Source organism: Numida meleagris, chromosome 2 (genome assembly GCF_002078875.1).
Source record: "Numida meleagris isolate 19003 breed g44 Domestic line chromosome 2, NumMel1.0, whole genome shotgun sequence".
Classification (NCBI taxonomy): Eukaryota; Metazoa; Chordata; class Aves; order Galliformes; family Numididae; genus Numida; species Numida meleagris.
This window is the reverse complement of record NC_034410.1, coordinates 66,459,085-66,474,584: the sequence shown is the minus strand read 5'-3', so window position 1 is coordinate 66,474,584 and position 15,500 is coordinate 66,459,085.

Here is a 15,500-nt window from a genome sequence, read left to right as displayed (position 1 = left end):
CACCTGACAATCTAGTAGTTGTATCTTTTCAGCTCATCTCTGCTTCATGGTAACTTGGAAATGAGGCATCATAAGATCATAAGAGTGCGCAGCCATTCTCTGACCTTTAAGTTGAAAACACATTTTCACCTTCAGCGTCTATCCTCCTACAACATTTGCAGAAAAGTCTACATCCCTCAAACGTCTGCAGAGAACTACAAGATCATTACACGTATTTTTGAGAACTTACAGTATGTTTCAGCATGCAGTGCTACTCTCACATCTCCTGTAGATAGACGCTCCAGCCCATCACAGAGGTCTTGAGTAATGCAAACGTATGCAGAGGGGCTACAGAAGCCTTGCAGAGGCTCTCACCTTCCTGTGCAACTGTAGGTATATGCTATTGGCACATTTTCTCAGTCCATTCCCAATGCACAGCTAAGCCCTTTTAGCAGCCCATGAATCTCCCACACCAGCCTTGCATTAACTGTTTACATTTCAGTTCTTTTTCCTGTGCTTTCTGCACTTCTGAAACTCTCACTTATCCCTTAGATCATCTTATTTCTGCAGGTTTTATCTTGTCTTCATTGACCTTCCCCACCCTCTGGCCACCATGTGAGGGCAGTACACAACACTTCTCAAACGCCCTGTCTGCTGCGTTTCCTGAAATGTTTGTGATCTCCCACATCCTACAGTGTTTCCAAGCACAGCAGTCGCTAACTGGAATCTTTCTTGGATGTAACCTTCCCATTTCATCTTTCCTCCTTTCATTTTACATGACCAGGGGACAAACTGAATTTCTGTGGTGGAAATGTAGATCATTTACAATTATATAATTATTTGAGTTGGAAGGTACCTCTAGAGGCCATCTAGTCCAACTCTCTTGCAATGAGCATGGACATGTACAGCGAGATCAGGTTGCTCAGAGCCCAGTCCAACCTGACCTTAGATGTCTCCATGGATGGGCCTTCCACCACCTCTCTGGGCATCCTGTTCCAATGCTTCACCACCCTCACTGTAAAAAACTTCTTCCTTACATTCAATCTAAATCTCCCTTCCTTTAATTTTAAACCATTTCCCCTTGCCTTATCATGGCAGACCCTACTAAAGAGACTGCCCCCTTACTTCTTAAAGGCCCTCTTCAGATACTGAAAGGCCGCAATCAGGTCTCTCTGTAGCCCAGCTCCGCTGTTACTGATGTATGAAGACTTAAAGAGTGGAAGAGTAGCAAACTGGAGGAGAAAAGATTTCACAGCTAAAGAAACTGCATGTCAACCTAAGAACAGCATCCAATTGGTATCTCTGCTGCTGGATTTCCTCTTGATGCTACTGGCTTTAATCTTCAGATCTATGTCACCAGTCAGTAAAATGCAGATAATATTACCTTTCTACTTGAAAGATACTATAAAGTTTTTAGTATTTGGAATCTATGAGGTTATTCCAGCACAAGCACCATAGAAAACCTCAAGAGGAAAAGAACAAGCTCATGTTTATGGGAAAGCTTATGAGTCCATATCAAGGAAGAGTGGAAAAAGTAGTATTTTAGAAGATGCTTTGTGAATGAGCACCAAGTATCCTGTGTGCTGGGTGAAATGGGACACCTGTGGAAAAACCATGACCAAATAGTAATCTATATATGTGTGTGTGTGTGTGTGTATACATAGATATTCTGATATACAAATATGTATATATATATATATATATAGTACTTCAACAATAACAAAAAATCTTCCAGCTTTTGCTCACTCACAGAAGTGTGGAATTTTCTATCACAGGCACCCTCACAAGATAGAACACTGCTTTTCATTTCTGCCATTAGTTATTAAAACATTCTCTCATTTTCATCTTCACTGTGACCTTTTCCCTTGTTTCTCATTTTCCACCTCTGTACAACCTCTCTAATGCTCTTTTCCATCCTCCCAGGCCATAACATAACATTGCACAGCAAGGCAAAGACACTGTCAGGATGGTATCTCCTTGAGAAACTGTTTTCTTTGGATTACTACTGCCCTCCTGCCAGACATGTGATTCCCATTAGCATCAGTGTGAACTCTGTTGCAAAGTGACTGTAGTTTGTAGCTCACAAGCTCTCCACCAGCCTGCGGGGGCTCTGCTCATTAAATACTGCCATTTTGTTTAGATAGTTGGGAGTGCTGATTTATTTACTCATATTTTAACTAGAATGGACTGGTTTCAGTATTTTTTATTCCTCTTCTACAGCCAAAAATACAACTTTCTGATGAGTCTGAGCTAAAATTTCTCTTACATCATGCAAGTGGCTGTAAGTCCAGAGAGTGAGAAAACTCCAGTGAGCCCTTTGTGACTGCAGGACTGTGGGAAAGGAGGAAGATGTCCCTTTCTCAGCTGAATAAATAACATTTGATTGGAAAAACACCTGTGACAGATTGTGGAATACACATTAGAGTATGTTTATTGCTTTAATGTTTTGAAAAAAAGTACATAAAAACAGGATTCTTTTTCTCAAGATTTTCTTTAAAATTAGCTATTAAGAACTGTGGTAAGTACGCCATTTACTAATGTATCATGGCTATGTACATTCCTGGAATGTCATTCAAGTACATACAGTCATTTTTCCCATTTCAACCTTCAGTGTCACTTAGACTCTCAGCTTAGCAAAATAAGCCATGTCCAGGAAGCTGGGCCTCTTGGGGTCAAACTGGAACAGTGTTATCCTAGCAGACAGCACTGTTGTGACAAAATCACTGAGTTTTAATGACCTTTTGCAATAGTAATCCCATAGCGGCAGGAAAAATACCAGACGATGCTAAGAAAGAGGAAAGGGAGCACTAGCGGTTAAGTAACATTAAAGAAAGAGAACTCTCAGACAAAGAACTTGATTTAATCCACTGAACGTCAGGAGAAATCGCTTCAGGAGAATGAAGAGAGAGCTGCATCCAAATAGGAATTGATTCTCATAGACCTGCAGTTCTCCTGTACTGTATTAAGTCATGTAGAGGAACTTCCCAAACACCCATACAAGTCCCCCGTTTCAAATGCCACAAAGTTCCCACACAGATTAACTAGTAAGAGAGGATGTACATACATATTTTAGGTTGTTTCAAAACTGCCTTGAAGATGCAGAAAAGGGACTTAAAAAAAAAAAAAGTGTCCCTGGAAGAGCATTTGAGGGTCCCCACATATAAAGAGAGCCATGAATTCAGCTTGAGGAAGACAATCCTTCTACAGAGTTTAAGCATCAAGTCCTAATAGCACAGTCTTGTCACCATCCACTAGGGAAACTGGCAGTCCATGGCAGAATTCACAGGCACATCACAGAAAATCCTCTCTTTGATGGCAGAAGATGAAAGGACACATACAAGTTTCCAGCTGAATTATGCGTGAAGTAGAAAATAGAGACAAGAAAGGGAAGGCAATGTGTCCCAAGATTAAGAGACCTGCAGTTCTCATGGGCTTTGCACTGTATTGCATTAAGGATATTTCCAAGTCATTCTATAATCATTTGACTAAAGGCAGAGATCCTGGTGACAGAGGACACAGAGAAGGCAGAGATACCAAATGCTTTCTTTGTTTCAGTCTTCGTTGACAAGGTCAGCTCTCGGGAATCCCTGACCCAGGAAAAAAGGGAGTAAGCCTGGAGAAATTAAGACTTCCCCTTGGTTGAGGAGAATCAGGTTAGAGATCATTTAGACAAACCCAACATTCACAAGTCCACAGGCCCTATTGCAATGAACACATGAGTGTTGAGAGAGCTGGTGAACAAGACTGCTAGGCCACTCTCAATCATCTTGGAAAGGTCATGGCAATAATGAGAGACGTTTGAGAACTGGAAGAACTTTCCAACTCCTGTGATTCTGTGATCAGCGACTTAGACAAAGTGATAGTGCCTCCTCAGAAAGTATACTGATGACACAAAACTGTGAGAATTAGATGATAACCCAGAGCACTGCCATTCAGAAGGATCTCCACAGGCTGGAGAGATGGACAGAGAGGAAACTTTTGAAATTCAACAAGGGCAAGTGCAGGGTCCTGCACCTGGAGAGGAATAAACCCATGCATCAGTAAAGGCTGGGGGCTGACCCATTGGAAAGTAGCTCTGCAGAGAAAAACTTGGGCACTCTGGTGGACAATAAGTCGACCACGAGCCAACAGTGTGCCCTTGTGGCCAGGAAGGCCAATAGTGTCCTGGGGTGCACTGGGAAGAGCATTGTCAGTGGGTTGAGTGAGGTGATCCTCCCTGTCTACTCAGCCCTAGTGAGGCCTCATGTAGAATGCCATGTAGTGTCCAGTTCTGGGCTCTCCAATACAAGAGATCCATGGACATACTGGAGAAAGTGCAGCAGAGGGCTACTAAAATGTTTAAGGGACTGGAGCATCTCTCAAACGAGAAGAGGCTGGAGGAGTTGTGTCTGATCAGCCTGGAGAAGAGAAGGCTCATGGGGCATCTGATTAATGTAAGTACATGAAGGAGGGTGTCAAAAGAACAAGATCAGGATCTTCTCAGTGATGCCCACCAAAAGGATGAGAGGCAACAATTACAAACTGAAACACAGGAAGTTCTGACTGAACACAAGGAAAAATGTAATTACTGTGAGTTCTAGAACAGGTTGTCCAGAGAGGTTGTGGAGTCTCCCTTTCTGAAGAAATTCAAAAGCTGGCTAGACACAATACATGGTACCATGCTCCAGGGGACTGTTCTTGAACAGGGAGTTGACAAGTCATCTCCAGAGGTCCTTTCCCAACTCAGTTATTCTGTGAATCTGTGACTCAGTTTCCTGTAAGTATTGAATTTGAAATATGAAATAGAAATCAAATCTGAACGTATTTACTCATTTTTAAAAGATAGGGCAATTGAGTACAGTGCTAAATTAACTGTTTAAAACGCAAATTTATTTCAAATTCTTGAGTTTTTTGGTCATTTACAGCCTTAGACTACAAGAGCACCCAAGCATGCACACCTTTTGAGTTCCAGACTCATAGGTGAACAGGCCCTTCCCATTCTAGAAAGATCACAGTTGTAGTATTTGTATTCTCAGTGTCTCGGGAGATTAATCTCTACTTACAAATGCCTTTATCAATTATTCAGAAATAAATATAAAATAGTTGCTGCACATAAAATTCAGTGAGTGGCACAATAAAGTATAGAGTGCCATGCCCTCCTGTCAGAGCATTCTATGCCTTACATAGTTGAAAGACTGGGGGAAAAATTCTCACAGCCACAGTGAACAAACGATTCTATGCAGACTCTCGTGCTGCAATAAAAGGAGTTGATGAGATGCCTTAATCAGTAAAGAACAGAGTCACAGAATTATAGAATCGTTTGAGTAGGAAGGGACCTTTAAAGGCCATCTAGTTCAACTCCCCTGCGATGAACAGGTACACCTCCACAGCCTCTCTGGATAGCATGTTCCAGTGCTCTGTCACCCTCAGTTTTTCCTCATGTTTGTACGTAACTCCTCATGTTGCACTTGTGTCCGTTGCCCCTTGTCCTGTTGCTGGACACTGCTGAAGAAAGCCTGGTCCCATCCACTTGACTCCCACCTATTATATATTTACAAACAGTGATGAATTCTCCCCTCAGCCTTCTCTTCTCCAGGACAAACAGTCCCAGGTCTCTCAGCCTTTCCTCATAAGGGAAATGCTCCAGGCTTCTGATCATCTTTGTGGCCCCCCGCTGGACTCTCTCCAGTAGCTCCCTGTCTTTCTCGAACTGAGGAACCCAGAACTGGACACAGTTCTCCAGATGTGGCCTCACCAGAGCAGAGTAGAAGGAGAGGATCACCCCCCTCAACCTGCTGGCCAGTTTTTCTTTTTTAATGTGCCCTGTGATATCATTGACACTCTTGGCCACAAGGACACACTGCTGGCTCGTGGCCAGTTCTGCTGGCCAGTTTTCTCAACAGATATTGAAAAATGGGTGTCAAAAATAAAACTTACCAATTAAAAAACCTGAGAGCTGTACAAGGCTAAAGACAATGAGCCCAATCATTTATTGATTTGCTGTTAAACAAATTACTCTGCTGAGGAAGATACTCCTAAACAGAAAATATTGGTAATCCCACTAAAGAGAAGAGAAAGATAATATTGACTAGAAGCTGAAGACAAATTTAAACAAGAAATCAGGTACAAGATTTTCTGTGGGATTCTTTTCATACTGATGGTAAATAACAACTATTTTTTCTCACAAAGTTAGGAGGACAGGATGGCTTTTACAACTATGCGTGCTGGTTATTTTCCAAGATCAAAAGTAGCAGTCAGAGCCAAGGACAACTGTTTTGCAAAGGAGAGGTGAAAGCAGCAATGACTTCCTCCAGAGTCTCACCCCTTTGAGATACTGTGGTTAATACTTGATGTCCTCAGAGACTCATAGATGATACATGGAGGTCAGAAGTCCAAAGCAGTAGGAAAACCCACAGACTGCTGTGGCTTTTTACACATCTATATTTCTTTCATTAACAGATTTGTAGTTCTTTTGAATTCACCTACCAGAGCGTCAGAGAAGACGTCCCCCAGGCATGTGCATGTTAATGGGGTAGCAGGCAGACCTCCACCACGTGAAAGATAGGAGCAGCAATGACAGTTTGGAAACCATTGATTGCATTCTTCTGCCACCAGCTGGTCTCTGGGGATAAAAGCACTGGGTGAAAGTGGATGAACCGTTTCCCAACATCAGCAGTATTTTTTAAGTTCTCATTTTCTTTCTGTTAGAGAATTTCAAAGTACTGTGATATTTGCCTATACAAATATACAAATTACAGTCTGTCTCCATTTCACTCTTACTTGTCTTTATCCTATATGTCAGTAGTAGCATGACATGATGTTGTAAGCTATGTCACAACAAGCTGATGTGTAATGTGACGAGACATTATAATCTCAAAATACCTATTTATTTTTGTTATCTCTTAAGATGGTTGACAGTGGAAAGCTTAGAGTAGACATCTAGGTGACAAGAAATAAAGAAGAAAATGGTTGAATTCTTTTACCACAAAATGCATCTCTCTACTTTCGCATTAAAATACCCAAAGCTAAGAAGGTATGTAAAAATTCAACTGAACTACAAGTGTGTGATGGTAGCTGCAAGCATTAATCTGTACTGTTTGGGTGAATTCCTCAGAAGACAATAATTTTAGAGTCCTGTTTTCTTTTTGAACCAAGCATCAGAAAAAGACAAGGAAGTACAGTGACACAAGAAAGACCTCTTAATACTGGTCATACAAGGAAACACGTCATGCTGCAGAAGCCAGCAGCTTCCTATCTTTATGACCTAAGAACCCTGAAATCACCTCTCCAGATTCCAGGCTTTCTCCATAGGATGCCTGGAGGGTATCTTCTAATACACACATCACTCCCACATCACTCTGTATTGTATCAAGCATACACTGGTCCCCTTTGATGCAGATTTGAGAAGTAGCAAGAACACAGGAAAAAAAGAGATGAAAGTTTGTTCACTGGTGCGTTCATGCTTCCACCAGAGACCAAGTCTACTGAAGCTTTTTAGTAGAAAACACCTCTGAAACCTTCTGGCAAATGGTATTTTCCACATGTTCCCCTACTGCTATTCAAAGCAGAGTTTCACAGATCTCAAGGCAAGAGAGGATCACTATGTTCTCTCCTGTACTGAAGCAGGTCCTGTACCAAACCTAGATGTTTTAGCTAGAAGGGTGTTTTCCATTCCACAGTGTACTGTCAAAGTGCTGCTTGTGCTTGAGATTTCTACATGATGACTCCATCAGCCTAAGCATGTGGAAGAAAGGTCAGAAACTCAAGTTCTCAGCCCATCTAACACAAAGAAATTATGTGGCTTAGGAAAAAATTGATGTGTGTATACTCATCCAGTCTTCTAACCACTTCAGGAAGAAGGGAAAAAGTAGGAAAGAGCTGGCTGGCTGTACACAAGGGAAGAAGAAATTTCTCCTGAGCTACGCAAGCAAACACCTGATACCCTGAAACATGAAGCATCATTCAGTAAATCTAACACAGAGTTGCAAATGCTAGGTCTACATTGAAGACAATTCAGGTAGTATTGTCATCAAGAACCAAGTTTTAAAAGTATAAATATAGGAGATCTGCCCTCTGCTAAAGCAGACAAGAGCCCTGGTCCAAGCACTCTATCATTCTTAAAAATGTGGATTAACTTGACTTTCTTTTTTCCTCAGAAATGACTTTAAGGCCTGTTTAAAAATGAAACATTTAAAACAAACAAACAAAAAAACTCCATTTCACTTTGAAAAGTCACAGGAAATAGTGACTTCCCATAACACGTTTTGTACTAATTTCTAAGGCCACTGCTAAGCAATTGCCTTTTACATCAAGAAAGAATTTATAAATTACATCTTTAGATCTTCTTGCACTTTTGTTAGTGAAGTTAAAAAAAGCTCTCCTATGCCAAAATGAGCTATTTACCATCAATAAGTACCTACCCCCAGTGATAAAATCAGTTCACAATTTCTTTTTGATGAATGGTGGAGCTACTACTGCTATCAATTACTGTTAGATCTTATTGCAAAAAGAACAGATTCTTGAACACACCAACTAAAACAAAGAAGTCAACAAAAAACTGATTAAAATCCAGTCAAAACAGATATTTTCCAATTGTGAGCATCAACACATTTTACTTAAGGTTAACTCAAACCATTTTGATCAATCTAACAACTGCCTGATGCAATGATGTGTGTGTTATTTAATCATTTCTGTCTTTTTCTGGAGTTTCTTGTTTGCTTTTAAGACAGTTACTAAAGATATACTACTCTCAAACAAAGAAGTTTCAAAGATTTCTTTTGAAATGTTAAACAAATCTGTTTCGTTATTTCCAGAATGTTGAAACGATGTATTTTTTAAAAAATATATATTTTAAAACTTTCCCCTTGCTCTACATTTTTCAGAGCAATGGGGATTTTGAAGAGTCACCGTGGTGAATCTGTCAACTTTCCTTTTTCTCCTTTAAATGTCACCTTTCTAAGTATGTTCTGGTGATAAGTATATTCACTGTCGTTATAGATAATAGGGAATTTAACACATCCACAGTGCCTCATTAGAACGTCACAAATAATCCTGGCACCAACCACTAAGAAAGTATGACTGCAAAATATCAATTAGCTGGCTCATAATGACAGCACTGGCCATCCTGGCACTGAATGTGGGAAAAACAGTATGTGATCATGTAATCAAAAGCTGGATCACAAAGCCCAAGCACAAGGGGATTGAGTTAAGCCTCCACAGACAAATACCTAAATTCTGTCATTTATAAACTCAACTGGAACTTCCTGAACACATGACTTTGCAATCTGAATAGCATTAATTAATTTAGGGGTTGTGTGTAACCAGTGGTGACTGATATGAGAGAATCATAATCATCAAAGTATCATGGTGGGAAGAGACAGGTGCCAGGTAGCCAAGTTTTTCACATTATTTCATCTGAATAACAAAGCAGGGCCTGAGTCTGCTATGAAGCTCACAGGGCTATGAGTTAATAAGATACTGGATAGCAGTCTACACGTTCTTGTAATTTACACAGTAGCACATACTTAGCTGACACATTGCTAAACACAAAAAGGAATATCGATTTCATCCCTTGATAATACCTTACATTCCCCATGAATTTTTTTCCTCGGACACAATGATTACTCTCCAAAAAAGAACACAGCAAATTTTTCACTGCTATACCTTTGCATTTAGTGTGCAGTGATACTTTGTCATTATCCACCAGTAAGGATGCAGCAGACATGAAGATAACACTGCTTGGGGAATCCTTTCCTTTTCATGAGAATACATTTTTTTTCCAATTTTTTTTTCCCCTTTCGAATTCCTGTTTAGAAGGATCTGAATGTTGGTTTTGCACTGACTCAATCATTACTTTACCAAGATATTTTTGAAGCTAGCAGCAGTTCCATCTGTTAGCAATAGTAGGAGAGAATTATAAGTGAAAAACAATGACCTGCCACTCACCACTGCACATAAAAGAACGTGGGCCCCAGCTAGAGCCTAGAGTAGTAATGGGAAATTGGCCTTAACAGACTTCTGCTTGGACTGTAAAGTAAAAGCTAGTGTTGTTCAAGGGATTTTCTTTAAGAAGATTATCTTCCAACTCCTCATGTTAACATCCTCAGATAGTCAAAAGCAGGGTAAATGAGATGACAGTAATCTTTGGAATGTCCTAAGAGGTATGTTAACAAGTCCTAAAAACATGAATAAAATGCAACTTGGTATATTTCAAACATTAACGGTCTGGAATTACCATAAAGAACCATGGCAACAACAGGCAATTAATTCACGCTTATTCAGATTACCATAGAAACTGGACCAACATACCAGAAATTATCTATAATTTCTCACTCCAAACATTCAAGCACAGTCTATAATTTCCATAGTAATTGCTTGCTCGTAATAACCACAGAAATATTTTAAAAACCTGTACAAAACACTATGAAATCTTGACACAATGAAGGCCAAACATTATTTTTAAAACCCACACAGCTTTTGCCTGTATTATAATAAACCACACAGGAGCCAAAAACTTTTCATCTTCCAACATGGTACAGCAGAAATTAACAGCATTCTGTCAGATGAAAAGAACAATACACTTACATCAAGACAAATCACAATGCCAAGACCTGCCAATGCAGAGCATATCTGCAGCACGCAGCGCACCGCCTTTGTGATGCATCATCTCGCTCTTTTTCAAGTAATCTCCCTTAGCTTGGAGTTTAACAGCCATTTTGTTACAGAAGCTTGTTACAGATTGTTAAGGAAAGCAAAAGAGAGAGCTCAAAGAGAATGTCCTTGAGTCCTAATGCAAACCCCAGCTTTTTCAAATTCACAAATACTGGAAATTCTGCTGAGAATATTGTTGATATTACTGTAAGAAATGGGTACCTGATTACCCCCAGTTTGACTAATCCTATATAAAGCATACCTGGGTACTATTTTAAATTGCATTTTCAATAGTTTCACTTAAACTATTTCCAGTAAAAGCCATTTAAACATAATTTAAACTGATCAACGTTACTAATAAGGGTGGGAAACTACTGACACACTGAAGACATCAGGGAGGGAGGACTGGAGTAGAAGTGAATGCAAACTACAGACTCAAAGAGCTGTGACAAGCAAGAAAAGCCCAGAGGAGAAGCTGCTTTTTCTCTTTTGACTCTACATGAAGACTAATGATAACTGCTTTCCTCATGAAAAAATTAACCTTAGAGAATTTCCTCTCCTCCTTCTCTTACTCCTCACCACTGCCATCAGCCCACAAGTCTATTACTTACTGTGCATTACCAATGACATACTTCACAGCACACGCAAGTCAGGGGGGACATTCCTATTAACTCCTATTACCCTGACATCAGCTTTTCAGAGCAGTTTCACACCAGTCAAGCCTCACAGCTTTTGACTGAGTTATTCCTAATTTACACCGGCAGAAGATTTCTGTTGGTGAATGTGAAAAGCCTTGTACATTTCTTCTCACACAACAGAAAATGAAGGTTTCTGTAGGAAAATCAGAAAGGCTATCATGCTGTGCTAAGCACTTCCAAAACCTCTTGTAAGATACCCTTCTCTTTGAAAAATGTGAGACTAATCTGAAAGGAAAAGATCAACCATACCTTGACGTAAGTGTACACTGGACAAAGAGATAGTGACAATAAGTAAAAGTGACTTAAATATTCAGAACTTGGAATCTTCATTTGGATTAATCTGTCTACTTTCAACCATCTGTATAATTTCTCAGAATTCCCAAGAATTACTAATCAGGAAGTAAAACCTACAAAAAAAAAAAAAAAAAAAACTTTTATACAATATTTTCCTATGTCAGTGGCATAATAACGTTTAAAAGATCCACTATTTTTGATTCGTGGCACGCCGAAACTTTAGGAAGTTCACAGAAAGAAAGGATGAAAAATATCTAATTCAAACTATACTAAATATCAATATAATTTATTTCTTACTTGTTTAGCAATCCTGGCAGACAACTGTATCAAAAAAAAAAAAAAAAAAGGACCATATTGTCTTATGCAATTAGACATCAGGTAGCCTGAATTATAAATGAAGTACTGAACAACAGTGTAAGTCACTTAGTATGGCAGTGTCATTAGAACATACATTAGATCTTTCAAGGATATTGTACATCATTTGCCATCAATTCTTGAAAAGCACTGTCTATTTCTTGGCTGAAATTGCTATAGAGCGATACAGCACCATATTTCACATTGAAGATGAATAAGCTTTGGTTTGGGGTTTCCTTTTCAACTTCCCACATCATATTTTTCAGGAGACTCGGAACTATCAGGAAGGTACAAATTTCTCTGGGCTGCAAATGTACCACATAAAATATTCAAAGAGAAATCTGGTCTTGGTGACAGTCATAAAGTTAATCAAGCTCTGCTTCTCAGCCTCCACAGCCACTTGAGCACATCACAACTCATAAGATAAACTGCCCTCAAAAAGCCTGTGCAAGTTGATTGGTAACTGAAAATTCAAGGTCTCCACAACCACCACCAACACACAGTATTGGCTGTGACTTCAGCTGTGCAACTCCAAGCACTTTCCACCAGCTGTCAGGTCTATGTACATATCCCAGGCACACCCAGACTCTCATGAGCATTGCCAGGAGGCCAGGACAGCGCAGCACCTTGCAGCATGTGTTCAGCTCGCACATAACTGGCACTGACATTATGTCCACCTGGGCTTCTTCCCAACAAGGAAACTGAGGTTTACAGCCACTTCCTCCAGCAACTACAAGTGTCTATTCTCTTTTGTGAATTGGACCCTGCCAGAAAGAAGTAAGGTTTATGAAACATTTATGGACGCTAGATTAGAGGTTGTGTGCTTATAAGGCAGCTGAAGAGCAGATGCTCAGTGTGGACAAATTGTCATAGATTAATGAAATATCTGACTCTCTGGCAAGTATCAAATAAAAAGCTGCTCCCAGGATTTGACATCCAAAGATGTGGTTCATGTATATATGATTCCACTGAAGCTATTTATGTCGCAGTATTTTGGCTCCAGTTTGACACGCTGGCATCTTTAAGCATCTAAGCAGAACTATTCACATGCTTTACATTGCATACACAAGTTAAGTAAGTATTTTGCTGAGTGAGTGCTAGGTTCCCGATGAAGCTGATGTTGAGAAAGACCACCACTTCAGCTGAAAAGGCCTGCTGTCACCTCCAGAAGAGGGCAGTGCTGGCTTAAACTAGCAGGACATAAGTCCTATGAAAGCTTTGACTTGCAAAAGGCAATATATTTCTCAGAGAAAAAAATCTCAGTCATAATATTGCAAAGTTGTATAAAAATATCGCGCCACACAGGAGCAGCCTGTAGAGCAGTCCTGAATGAGATACCAAGTTTTGAAACATCAGCAGCGTTCATTCTTTGCCTTGAGATCTGCGCAGAAGCTGGGTCTGTTTCTCACAACCTCTGTCTTCAGAAAGCCCTAGACAGGTTAGATGAATTACTATTTCTAGGAAAAGAAGAATGATTCATGGTGGTGGTTATCTCTCGTTTGATCTTGTAGAGCTCAATCTGCCTCTGCTTTCATCAGAGAGAGAAAGAAAGGGCTTTGCACTCAAAGTGACCCAGATATTACTCCCCTAGAGGTGCAGAGAAACATGGGGAGAGATCTTGATTCAGATCTTCCTTTACCTGGGTAGCTTGCATGTCAAACCAGGAAAGAAACTGATGTTACTTAGAAAATTGAGGCCTGGGGGCTAAAAATGATATGTCAAATGTTCACTTCCAAACAACAAAAAATATGTCGCAGAAATGGTGCAGAAGTAACCTTATAGCAAGGGTAAATAACAAGACTTCAAGGCTAACCCTCTTTTAGCTGATCTTCCAAGTGAATGTCATGATAACCATTTGTACTCCCAAGCAAAAGCAATCAGGCAGTGAGAAATCATACATTTAAAGGGCCTTGGGAAAGGAACATGTTAGGCCTCTGTAAAGCCGGTGATTCTGAGCTCCACCCTGGACAGAGTGGACTGCTGTTGGCCTCCTTGGTTGCAAGTGTTTGCTGAATAGCATATGGTCCTCAGGGCAAAACAAACTCAGAAAATACCTTAAGAAAATGGAAGAATTCAAATCCCACCCAGAGCCGAAACTCATGGGAAATGGAGAGACAGACAGGAGGTTACTGCCAAGGATTTAAACAGAGCTTCATTCTGTATCAGCAAGAAATGGCTGCCAGCAAAGTGGAGGCAATCAGAAGATAGCTTTGTCTCTGACAAGCTCCATTCCTGATAGGCTTTGACTCCGATCATTTGACATTTAAAAGAGCTTTTAGTTATTTCGGGGACAGGAGGTTATGAAATGCAATAATAGGAGCTGGAGGAGGCCTGCACACCAGATAAACACCTGGCAGAGACACTTCCAAGCAATAGGCAGGGAATCCAAAAGGTCTGTGCACGCTGTATTGCAAAGAACTGGGGCAGTTCTCAGAAACTGAAAGCCCAACAGGACTCAGGTCATGCTCATGTCTTGTGCCCGAGCACAAAAAAACAAACTGCTGAAGGAGTTGTCAAAACACGGAACTCAACCAAAAGTGAAGTAAAGCTTCAGGAACACAGACAATGCAAGCTCACACTGTAAGCATGATAGAAATAACAAGATATGAGTCAAAAATGAAACTGGAAAACAAAGACCACACAGCTCTGCATCAGGGTACCATGGACCGGCAGCACCCTGGAGCCAAGCAGAGGGCCTCCCCTGGTGGACCAGGGAGGGCCTGTGCCAGAGCCAAACTGGGATGTGAGCCCATGGTGGAACATGGAGCTTTCATGCTCCACATGAAAGCAAAGGTGGTCATACACAGTGAAGCCTGCTGGTGCCCTCAGGGCCCTGACAGCCAGCAAAAATATTCAAAATTAAAAGAGTCCTACAATCCATGGAGCTACTACTCTCAGGGTACAAAAAGCACAACCTGCAACAAGGAACTCAGGAAAAAATATCATAAACCACAAGAGTTCGTAATCGTATCTGAAGGGGTATCAGTGTGCATACTGAAGAGACAAGAGAGGTGCTGGTGGTGCTGCTGCTGCTGAGGGAAGTGCTCTTCGCAAAGCAGCTGCAGAGTAATGGGAAAATAACAAAAGTGACAGAAGCTGCCTACTTAGAGACAGAAGGCAACTCCACTAGCTTCTAATTTTGGTGTGTGTACAAGGAAATGGAGTGTCAGAAAAATAGTATGATCTGCAGTGCTGAAAATTTGAAGGGAATTAAGTGGTTAAGAGAAAATGATAGCCTGCCATTAAGGCCATGGTAGTAGGAGGAATAAGTATTCTCATCTTGCTTAACGGGAAAATAGTTAGAAACAGTCTCACAGCAGTATTTCCACTTTCCACTTCCACCTTCGGGAAATATACAGAAGTAGCAGGTGTGCCCTCATCCAGTATCACTATTCACTCCTTAAATGTGCGTTTTCACAGTGAAGATCAGTGCTACCAGGTGCTGTGGACTTTCACAGGGTGCTCCTCTCCAGCTGAATTCAACAGGAGCAAAACGTATTACCAGTTTGTAGCATCTACCACCAAATGATCAAGTCCTAAGCAGAC